This window comes from Lipotes vexillifer, unplaced genomic scaffold, assembly GCF_000442215.2.
Source record: "Lipotes vexillifer unplaced genomic scaffold, Lipotes_vexillifer_v1.1 scaffold91, whole genome shotgun sequence".
NCBI lineage: Eukaryota > Metazoa > Chordata > Mammalia > Artiodactyla > Lipotidae > Lipotes > Lipotes vexillifer.
The window spans coordinates 4,792,020-4,802,699 of NW_006777583.1; positions in this window are offsets into that span (position 1 = coordinate 4,792,020).

The following is a 10,680-nucleotide window of genomic DNA, read 5'->3' on the forward strand; positions in this document are numbered from 1 at the left end:
CCTGCTTTGCTTGCTCTATCATTTATCTTGCTTGGGTGTTGTTAGTTCATCCATCTTGTTGAGTTTCTAATCTTTTGTAGCGTTGGTCTTCATATGTGTGGTGATCCTGTCTCTGTAATCTATATGGTTGAGATTCTCCATTAAACTGCATTGTCTGTCAATGAGTAGTCATCTTCTTGGGGAGATTGCTATTCTAAATTGTCCTCTGGCCTTTTCTCAGGGACAGCGAAGAAGGAAAAGCCACTGGGTGAGATTTCTCTGGGGTGTTCAGGTCTGGTGCCCAATTCCCCTCCTCATGACACAGAGCCATATCCATCTAATCTGGGCTCCCTGGCCATGACTCCTACCTGGAGGCTGACACTTTGTCACTGCTGTTTGGCTCAAGAGCAGATGGAAAGGCATCAGTAGAGGATGAACTGATGGCCCCTCCTGCAGCAGTGCCCCAAGGACCGAAGTGTTGATTGTCCTTGTTACCCTCCTGCCTCGGGTGTCTGCCACCTTTGGGGATGGAGTCTTGGTGCTCCTTCACCTTTTTGGCACTAGTCTTCTGTACACATTTTAGATTGGGCTCTGTGTTTTTGCATCAATCCAGTGTACATCCCGTACTTTAGGATTTATCCTGGTTTCTGGTTCACTAAAAGTTTCACTTCTTACTTAGGATCATCAGTTAAGGTCCTTGCTGCAGGAATGAAGATGCTGGACGATATACTTAGTCCACCACCCTGAAATGGAACCACATTTCCTTGTCCACCCTCAAAATTCGTAAGTCATCAGGCCTAGAGCTATGGCTTTCAACGCTGGCTGCACATTAGAATCAGCTGGGAGCTTTAAGACAGAACATTGACACCCTGGATATTTTTATTTGGTTATCATGGGTGGAGGCCATGGTTATTGCTATGTTTGCTGTATTTTCAAAGCTCCCTGGCTTTTGTAAACCACTACCTTAAAGCAGCAGAGCTGACTTCCTCTGAGAGGGCAAGCCTTCTAAACAGTTTTCAACAGAGACTCAGAACCACCTGGCAGTCTCACCAGCTGGAACATTCATCACAAAAGGCTCTGCCCTCCTTGTCATATTTTTTTCTCCCACACATGGAAATATTTAAGCAATGGATATTTTATCATTATTTTATCATTAGTCATCACCATGGATAACTAACACCTTTCATTTTATCTGTTGTTTATCAAGTGCCACATCAAATGTCACTCTAGTTACTGATTTTTGAAAGCTTGCTTACGTAAATATCTTTTCCTGTGTGGCCAGTGGGTCGAGCTCTGATATCTCTATTGTATTTAAACTCAGCTGATGATGCTCATTTTTCAAGTATGCAGATTGTGAAAACAACTTGCAATGAAATCATGATATATTTGTTTGATGCTTTCTAGTCTACAATAGCTTTTGTTTAATTCTAACTGAACATCTGGGAAAAAGCCAATTAAATGGATCCTGAAGATGAAGTAACCCAAAACACAATGCATTTCTCTAAAAAACAGCTAAATTTTCTATTAGTAATTGACATAAACTTACATAAACTGAAATGGGAACATGTTTATGTGTAATTGTGGGATGTCGTTATTCTCCAATTAGGCCTATGATCGTGGTCTTGTGAGATCCTTGCACATTTTTGGTGGTTGACCATCTAGACAGCTTTACAGTGATGCCTTCTCCAGCAAGGAATAGGAAAACACCAGGTATGCAGAATGAAATGAGTTTGAATAGAGTGCAGGTGGGGAGTAGGTATTAGGACGAAGAAAAGATGGGGGATGTGTATAAGAGAACTTTGAATATTATGACACAGTAGCACTGCTCTCCTTTCAGCAAGCTGAGAAAATCTTCATAATGTCAGGAGATTGGAAAAAAAATATTCAAAATTGGTGGTGGTGGTGGAGGACTCCAAAGGGGTTAGGATTACTAATAGGCAATGAGAATGTGTGTTTAGTAAAGAGGATGTCAGGCCACGTGCATACAGAATTTGGCTACTGTCAAACTGTAAGGCTTTGGGAATTTATCAGATATCCCACTGAGCCACTGTTGCATGGATGGCAAAAACCCACCCAATTATGATTATGGTTAAGAGAAGAAGTCATGAGGTGAAAGAAACGAGGAGGAAGAAAAGTTAGATGTTGACTGGAAAGACGCTGGGAGGAGAATGGGAAATTGTTACTCGGCGGGACATCAAATTGGAGGGTGGAATAAATTAGAAAAAAATCTTTAGAACTAAGAAAGAAATTAGAAAATATTGGCAAGAGAATTGACAGAACTGTGATAGAAAAAAAAAGAACAGACCCCCACTCAGAGGGAATGAGCTGTAGTTCTGCCTTCTCAATATTTTTTTTCTCCTTATAAAAAAAGAAAAACAATGCCTACTATATCCCTTGAGCACTGGGACATTGATAAGAACCATTAACTCAGGTAAGGAAAGAGGTCCAAGTAAATTACTTTGAAGCAAATGAAGTCTTAATGGGGTTTTCATCTAGCAAGAATAGGACTCACTTCCTGGCATTATTACCATTTGGAATGGCCATTTCATGGGGCTCTAACAGGTGGAAACGTTGCATGCAATATGTCTCCAAATGTGATCATTTCAGAAATCATCTGAGAACTGGTGAAAAGCTTTAGCAAGTTTAACAATCCTAGAATCTTCCTTTACTTAGTCTCCATGACATTGCCTTCAAAAGTTAACAAATTTAGGGCTTCCCTAGTGGCACAGTGGTTGAGAGTCTGCCTGCCGATGCAGGGGACGTGGGTTCGTGCCCCGGTCCGGGAAGATCCCACATGCCGCAGAGCGGCTGGGCCCGTGAGCCATGGCCGCTGGGCCTGTGCGTCCGGAGCCTGTGCTCCGCAACGGCAGAGGCCACAACAGTGAGAGGCCCGCATACCGCAAAAAAACAAAAAACAAGAAACAAAAAAAACAAGAAACAAAAAAGTAAACAAATTTTAGCAATAAGGCAATCAGATGACATATCTGTATGTACTGGGAGCTTGGGCTCAGAGGTAGCCTTTACAAGTGATGACAAGGTGAGATTCAGGCTGTATATAACTACCATCTGACAGCAAAGTTTTCAACTATATTGTAGTTTGTTAGTAGCTCTCTTGTTGCTTAAAATGTCTTCCCAAAATGCAGTAGGGAGGGACCCTCAGGACCTGAAATCTTACCTGGAAGCTGTAGTGACTCCTGAGTCCCAAAGAGATGCCATGGGCCAGCCAATGCTGCTCCCACAGCTGTGGGCACCAGGGGAGGGAAAATGTCAAGTTCTCAAAAAACAAACTAAAACAAAATATAATTTAAAAAACAAATTAACACAAACAAAAATAACAACAAAAAAAGCAGCAACACATAAGAGAAATGTGAGTCCCTTTCAGGGACACTGTCCTGTTTGGATGACTTTCTGCTTCTAGTCTCTTGTTGGATATGCTACTGTCTTTGCCTTAAGCAGAGTTTGCCTTAAATCATGATTTGCAGTGTCAAGAAAGTACAAAAGCCCTCCTATTGTCCACAGGGCCTTCCACTTCTGATGATGGTCACTGAAAGGGGGACACACTTCTAATATTTCACAGTTAACAGTAAGGCTTAGAATCGCCTCGGAAGACTTAACACAGTGACTAATACTTATTCTAGGATAAAAATGAGGGATATAAGAGGGCAGAGAGAGTGATGGCTGCCTACAGCATGGATGGTGGTGATATGGGATGTGAAAGCTAAGAGCGAGGTCAAGAAAATGGTACAGAAAGGGAAGTTGAAGGATAACCTTCTGCCACGTATCTGCCTAGGGCAAGGCTGGGTGGAAAGCAAGTATTTTTGTTAGTCCAGCAAGCCTTCCTCCTCACCCCCTACAGAGTGATCTCTAAAAGTTTTCTCTGACACAACAGGCACCTGCCACACGTAATCCTCGGCAATTCCTAGCTTTTCTTGCACCAGTGTTTGCAATGTTTCTAAACAACTACTTCCCCTCCTCCTTGCCCTGCAGAAAAGGTGTCCATTCCATGCCCTGATGCATTACAGCTGCAGATTGCCTGGCGTTTGCTCATCACCACGTGGCCTTTTCAAGTCAGAAGGCTCCTTTCCTCAGGTCTCACATGTGATTGCTCATAGTCATCTGATGACCCTTTCAGGGATCTAACATGGAATAGCCAGCTGAGCAGGAAGGGCCATGGGTGGCCTTAGAACTAAGTCAATTGTCCTGTATCAGCCTGAGCTATTGGTTAAACGTTCACATGACCAACATGTTCATACAAGTGTGTGGAGCAGGGGAGGGTTCCTCATCTCCAAACACATGTTCTAAAAGTGTGAAAATCCCTAGCGTGCCTCAGTCTTCGGCTCCATTAGTGAGCTTCTGCATTCTTAGGGAGCCACACACTGTAGAGTTTATTAGGAAAGCCCAGCCACAAGTATGCACCTGCCTCACGTCCAGACATTTGGTAAAATCCACTTGCTCCCATCTCCCTAAAGACACAGCACACAGCTGTATGTGGGGATCACCAGGGCCGAGGTGAACCAGTCACCTCAGTGGGTTTGCATGCTCCATCTGACCCTTACAACAGCCAAAATGAGCCTCACCAAGCCTTTGTATGAGGGGTCGCACTCTCCCTGGGAATAAACTTGATGAGTCCTGTTGTCTTTGAACTGCCCTGACCACACTCAACACCTATTTTAGACAGCATATGACTCACAGAAGAGAGCACAGTATACTGCACGATGGCTTTAAAGCATGCTGCACACCCACTTCCTTGGGCAACAGCAGGAAAACACACAGGTCTCTGAGTGCCGACGGTGAGGACCCTTTCCTCTCCTGGCAACTATACACAGACCCGGTGAGTGAGGTCACCAAAATTCCACAAAAAACAAGCAAACATCTAAAACTATCTCCTGAACATACAAGTTGACAAGTTGAGCAAGAAGGTAGGGGCAAAAAAAAAGTCATTTATAGCTTGATGTCTCCATGACATAGTTAGCTATGCCCAGGTGCTGGGGTGGAGTGAAGCCTGAAGGAATCCACATTAACAGGGGTTCAGAGGCCGCCAAGGAGGTGTGTGGAGGACCTTTTTAGAGCGGCCAATGGCTCCAGGTGAAGGCATGGAAATGAAGTGCCATACACTCCAGTTCCCTTCCCCATGGCATCTTGCCTCCGCTAGGTTAATGCTCAGAAGTTGTTTTACTGAAAGCTCGTTTGGCAGCTGGGTCTGAAACCCACTCATCTTTGCTCAGATAAGTTGTGTATTGTGTGAGGGTAGCAGAGAGAAGAGAGAGTGCTCACTCTATGTATGAAAAAGTCTTGGGAATTCAGGATAACTACTAAATTAGACCTCAGAAGGGACAGGAACTGGGATCCCTGAGAAACCCTCCACAGCCAGAGCTGAGCTCCCTTACTTGGCACAGGGGTCACAGGCTCCAAAGCCTATGGGGGTCCACACACATGAATCAGTGGGTCTAAAACAGAAAAGTGCTCGTCACTCAGGCTCAGGGTCCCCAGTGCAGCAAGTGGTCGCCCTGGTGCCTCAGCTTACGTTCCATGTATCTGTTTCCTTATGTTCCTCAAGCATGTTGGCAGTTCTAGCTATGTCTCCGATTTCAGAAAGAGTAATTCAGTTGGTTCCTGGTTTGGTCAGGGGCCATGCCTGGTCCAGTCCCATGGTGGGTAGGACGGCCCTTTCCAGTAGTTGTCGGTGGGGAAGTATGTGTGGCAGGTCAACTGGGTTACCTTTGTTGACATTTCCAGACCTTGCTTCCTCTTTGGGTCATGTTCTGGAACTGAGAAGGAGGCACAGAGTTTGTCTAACCTGGACTTCCTGAACCGTCCTCAGTAAAAGGAATGAGGAATGACCAGAAGCTCTGTGAAAACTTCCCAGCATGCTCAGAGGTGGAATCTAACTGACAGGTCTGTGGCTGGCGCTTCTCCCCTGGGCAATCACCTGAGCTGTTCCTGCAGCCAAAATTGACTCCTTTCTCTTCTTTCTTCACATTTCCAAACTATACCACTCCTCCTTACTAGTAATGTTTGTTTGGAAATAGGTCTGTGCCTGATGGCCTTTCCTGTAGGAAGAGTTCCAGAATATTCTCTCCCCAGTAAGGAAGAAAATTGGCAGGTGAGCTACTTGTCTTCACCCAGTTCTCATGTTCTGACATCGTGAAAGGGCTGGCAGTACTGCATTTTTCTCTGCTTGCTTGGTTCAACCACATCATTTGCCTTCTGATCCGGCATTTTCCAAGTCTCTGTAGACTCCGCTCAATCTGTGTATTAAGAAAGGCAAGATTTCTCAGTCTTACAAAGATTTATTTTCAAACATGCCATTTCTGGAAGGTGGCACCAATGTTCTTTACTGCTTTTTCTACCCACCCACAGCAGAGCAGAGAAGAGCCCCCTAATTTGGGGGCAGAACTCCTGAGTGTGAGTCCAGCTCTCCCTTTACTCACTACTTTGAAAGTCTTTAATTAGAGGCAATAATGGAACAATGGCAAAAATAAAACAGGCTGACTCCTTAGGATTTCCTAAGGACTCCTTAGGAAAAATTTTCTAATATTCTACCTTTCTGAGGAAAATCCTAGACCAGGAATTCATCCAGGCGTGGAGAATACCTCTAAGAACACATTTATATTTTCTAGTCCCAATCTGTTTTCAACCCCAATACTTGGGATAACTACAAGACACCCAAAAACTCTAGAGTAAGCCCCAAAGCCTTGGTTGTAGTCTGGGAGCCTGTGATCTCTAACATTTCCAAGAAGGATCATATACTGGGGGTACATTGGTAGTTGCCCTTCTCCCTTTCATTTACTACTGGAAAAAAAACTTGAAGCTAGGCAGTCTATGCCAGGGTAGGGGGTATTTAATTGCCTGTCAGCTATCTCCTCCTGCCTCTGATAGATAACAACACACTAATTTTCCCTTGAAATTCCCCTCCCATTCCCCAGTCTGGTGTGACTGGCTCCAGGACTGGGTACCAGGTCTGGGCCTAGAAGATCACAGGGGCAGTGACTGGTTCAGAGATGGGCATGTGCCCCAAACTGAGCAGTGAAAAGCGGCCCTGACACTGTTAGAAATACAGAGAAACAGGTATTTGACCCCTTGATTGCTAAACTGGTAGATGGAACCCCTTGGTAACCCTTTACCAACATGTAGGGAACGCCTGACTGTGCATGAAACTAACACTGAGGAAAGCAGGGCCGAGGTAAAGAGGCAGTGACAAAAGTCCTTCACGTACTGTTGAGAGCCCTGGATCTAACTGTGCCTGAAATCACCCACCAAACTTTCAGGCATGGATTTCAAAACCAAAACGGTTGGGACCAATATACCTGGTCTAGTGACAAATTCCTAGACCCCTCATTTCCCCCATGTTCCTCCCTTCATCTCTCAGACTTTATCAACTCATATTAATCTATGTGAGAATCCATCCCTGAAGCAACCGTGGAACTTGCCATTCTTTAGACATGAATTTTCTTGATCATCCTATGGTAATCCTTTCCAGTTCACGGGGTTGCCAAGGTTCAGATTTTATCATTAAAGTATGTGGTCAGGAACTAAGGTTATTTCCCGTAGAAATAACTGTCGTAAAATTGAAAACATCAATTGAGCAGCTCTTGTGGGCTTCGCAGGGCCTTGAGATCCCTTGGAAACAAATGTCACCTCTTCTACCATCTGCCTCGTGGCACATGGCTGTCTTGCTGCTGTCTTCCTGCTGTGTTCCCATCCTGCTCTTGTAAGCAGAGCTCTGATGCTGAGGGAAAGTGTCACAATAAAGCTTTGCCTTCACTTGAAGCCTAAGTAAATAAACTCCTGGACATGTGCCAACTCCTGTGGAGCACATGTGACCTCATTCATCTGCAACAAACAAACAACCTGGTGAAAACCACTTGGAGGCCACTGAGAGTTCCCAGGACTGTGTGTTCAGGCAGAGTATCTGTTTCTGTCCCGGCACTGGTGGACAGAATCCTCAGCTAGCTCAGCCACTCCTGGCGAGAGGCTTTCCTGTGTTCTGGTCTCCCCGATCCTCTGCATGGGCCTTGGGAAGACCAGGTCCTTGGTCAGTAATATTACATATTTATGGAAGGAGGAGAGGGGGGGAAGGAGACGAGGGTGAGGAGTGGGCGTAAAAGAGAGGGAGAAAGAGGGAGAGAAGAACAGTGTCAGGGAGATGGGAGGGGGACGATAATACCTTTTTTTTTTTTTTTTTGCGGTACGCGGGCCTCTCACTGCTGTGGCCTCTCCCGTTGCGGAGCACAGGCTCCAGACGCGCAGGCTCAGCGGCCATGGCTCACGGGCCCAGCCGCTCCGCGGCATGTGGGATCTTCCCGGACCCGGGCACGAACCCGTGTCCCCTGCATCGGCAGGCGGACTCTCAACCACTGCGCCACCAGGGAAGCCCAATAATACCTTTATTGTAACCATTTAAATTAGTACAGACTGAAATCAGTCTATACCTTAAATATTAAGATAATGATACTGAAGGAAATTTAATGAGTCAAACTCTTTGTGCTATTAATTTATAAAATTAGGCTTTGAGAGAATGTGTGCTATGGGAAGTAATTCTTTTATTAATATAAAGAAAGACTGTAGAGAGAAAATTCAATCTGTACAAAAATATATACAGTGACAAATAAAAGCCTCTCCCCACACCAACTCCCTGGCCCTCTCTTCCTTCAGTTAGCACATTTTTATTTCCTTCTAGGTGAAAAAAACATATACATATATATATACGGTTATATATATACCATATATAAAAATGATATACACACATATATAACATTATACCATATATATGTATATATGTATACAGATACATATATACATAATATATGTATATATAATTTTTATATATGGTATATAATTCATTTTTTCAATTCAATTTATATATATAATTCATATATATGGTACAATATAGTAAATAGATAAAACATACATATAGTTATATAAAATCATGTATAATTTATATATGTATATTTTATATATAAAAATATAGTAATTAAATATATAATAATATAATTTATAGTTATATGATATAATTTACACAAGAGATCAAACTACACATGCTTCTTTGTAACTTACTCATTTTCACTGAATGATAAGAACTGAGGCTCTTTCACGGCAACACAGATCTCACTGTTCGACTGGCTCCCTGATAACCCACTAAAGGCTTGTCTGTGTAACCAGTGCGCATGCATGGCTGCTTAGGTTGCTTGTAGTGTTTGCTCTTGCAAACAATACTATATCTTGGTGCATATCTACAGGGTGAAATCCTGACTGGAATTGCTGAATAAACAACTCTATACACTTTTATTTTTGATTAATGTTTTATTTATTAACAATAAACAATCTGTTACTTGTATTAATTAGCATTTAGGCTCTTTGCACCTAATTAAAAATCTAGAGTAATTTTGGCTCAACCACATGAAAGTATATTTTCACTTTGAAAAATAAGTCCAGAGAAACGAAGTTCAGAGAGTCATCAGTGACCTAGGCTCCTTCTTTCTCTCTGCTCTGCCACACTAGGTATGTGACTTCCACTTTCAGTGGTCCTGCATAGTTACTGGAGCACTACACCTCACACCTGCATTCCAGGCAGCAAGAAAAAGAGAGGGAAGAAAAGAGGGACACACCTCCTAGATGGGTCAGCTCCCTTTAAAGAGCCTTCCAGAAAGTTCCACATAACGTTTCTTTTTTTTTTCTTTGTTAATTGGGGTATAGTTGCTTTACAATGTTGTGTTGCTTTCCCCGTACAATGAAGTGAATCAGCTATATGTATACATACATCCCCTCCCTCTTGGACCTCCCTCCCGCTGCCCCCCCATCCCACCCATCTAGGTGGCCACAGAGCACCCAACTGAGCTCCCTGCGCTATAGAGCAGGTTCCCACTAGCTCTCTGTTTTACACATCCACATAACATTTCTGCTTACATCTCATTGACCAGAACTAAATCACATGGCCACACCTGATAACAAGGAGGCTGGAAAATGTTTAGGCAGCAATGAAGCCTGCCAAACAATTGGGGTTCAGCTTCTAAGGAAGGAAAAGACAAAGGGGGCAACTAGCTTCTCCCACACATCATTACTCATCTTGATAAATTCCAAAATGCTTCTTCTTTTCAATTTTTAGCAGAAAGAGCTGGATACATACATTTAAAACAAACAAAAAAGCTCCTATACAACACCCACCTTCTTGTGGCTCTGTTTCATCTCTCTATTACAGTGGGCATTTGGATGTCTTCATCCTAGAGCAACAGCAATGCTCATCCATACAAGCAGAGCAGACATGTAGCTCTGAAAAGTTTCTGGCACATGGCACTAGCAGCTGTCATCACAAGGAAGGCCTTGGCGCCGTGTATAATGAGTCCCCATGAAACCATCATCCAGCTCTAACAAAATTCAACTCAGAGACAGTCTCTTTTCAGCTAATTCCTTCCCACTCCCCCATATTTTTTGAAGAAAACTCCAGTCATATGATTTCATCTATAAATATCTCAGCATATATCTCTAAAAGATATAGACTCTTAAAAAAATACCACGATGCCATTATCACACGTAAAAATAACAACTCCTTAATACGAAAAGTCAGTGTTCAACTTTCCAAGTCTCATAATTAACAATTTGCTTGAACAAGAAAAGGGAACCCTCTTGCACTGTTGGTGGGAATGTAAATTGATACAGCCACTGTGGAGAACAGTATGGAGGTTCCTTAAAAAACTACAAATA